At 39.4% G+C, this 1,634-nt stretch overlaps 1 pseudogene; it reads right to left on the reverse strand.

The window, feature by feature from the left end:
- Positions 1–385: 385 nt before the first annotated feature.
- On the reverse strand, positions 386–457 carry LOC112318696 (U4 spliceosomal RNA; annotated as a pseudogene).
- Between the last annotated feature and the right edge of the window lie 1,177 nt (positions 458–1,634).

The raw sequence follows: 1,634 nt of genomic DNA on the forward strand, positions 1-1,634 counted from the left end.
CCTGTTGTTTCTGGAACATCCCCAACATACTTTCACCTCACAGCCTTCGCACCTGCTTTTTCTTACATTTTCGTGCTCTCCCGCTAGATACCCAAGCAACTTATTTCGTGGGGATCCTTCCTTCAGGTGTCTGCCCAAATGTCTCTGTTTTAGACAAGCCTTCTACAACTACCCAACCTAAAACAGCACTCCCACATCATTTTCTAGCCCCTTTACCCTGCTTTGTTTTCTTCACAACAGTTCATTACATGACATCAGGTATTAGTGTCTCATCCTTCAAGAATGTAATCTTCCAAAGTATACAATCTTCCAGAGAGGAGGAACTTTGTTCATTATCGTATCTTGAATGTGTAGAATGGGGCCTGGTTTTATGGGCTCAGTCAACATTTGTTTCAATTAGCAACAATCGTGCCTCGGATAAACCTCATTGGCTAAGATACTGCTACTGTGCAAAGCTCAGTCAACATTTGTTTAATGAAAAAATGCACAAAGAGATTTGTTCATCCAGGAAACATTTATTGTGTGTTAATTATATGTCAAAGACCAATCTAGGCCCTGAGAATACTCCAGTGGACAAACCAGAGGAAACTGGCTCTTGTAGAGTTTGAGTATGGCGATGAATACAGATGGGGACAACAGACAAGGAGGCAGCCTAGGACAGTGGTTAGAAGCTCTGATGTCAGCTCACCTGGGCTCGATTCTCCTTCCACCACTTACCCGACTATCTTGAACAAGTTACTTAAGCCTTTGATGCTTTGGTTTCTCTCCTTCTGTCTAAGTTTTACTACATAGTGTTGCAGGATTTAATGACATAATACACATAAAACACTTGACACGTGTCAAGATTTCACTAAGTGTTGATCATCCTTAAACAAATGAAAACATGGAAGCCAAAGGGTAGTGGCTTTAGAGTTGGATACGATCCATCCAAGGTTTTAGGAGGCAACCGAGGTGACCTGATGCCAGAAACTGTAGTACTGAGTTTAGTACTTTATGTTCAAAAGAGAAGGAAGTCACTTCAGAAAAAGACTCACAGAGAAATGTCAAACTGAATTTCTTACTGTGTGAGAAACTACCTGGCGCAGACAGCAGTACTTGTCTGCGTGGAAGACACGTAGTAGCAGCAGCAGCAGAGACTTGTTTGCTGTGGCAGAAGAAGTTAGTAAATTTACTCCTATCTTGTTGAAGAAAAAGAAGTATTTACATAGAAAAGATACATTTTACCACATTTCCTGTCTTTCAGAGAAATGAAAAAGACCCATAAGATTTATTTTGCTACCCTAAAAATTAGAATTGAGAGTATAGAATTAAGTGGAATTAATTTAATAAACTGAGAGGATGTTGAAGTTCCTGTTAATATTTTTAAAAGGCCTGTGTTTTTCTTTTCTTTCTTTCTTTCTTTCTTTCTTTCTTTCTTTCTTTCTTTCTTTCTTTCTTTCGTTTTGTGAAATGCTCTGTTAAAACACTGTATGGAGATTTGCCATTGGAATTGCTATTCCATTAAAACACAGTCACTTACGGGAATATACGGTTTCCTCTGGAGGAGCAGCTCACTCATGACTGGAAGTAAACTATGGCAGGAGCTAAGTTTTTTTTCCCCCTTCTCAGCACAACACAGAGATTTCCAACAGAGT

The sequence above is a fragment of the Desmodus rotundus genome, chromosome 3, assembly GCF_022682495.2.
Source record: "Desmodus rotundus isolate HL8 chromosome 3, HLdesRot8A.1, whole genome shotgun sequence".
NCBI classification, from domain to species: Eukaryota; Metazoa; Chordata; class Mammalia; order Chiroptera; family Phyllostomidae; genus Desmodus; species Desmodus rotundus.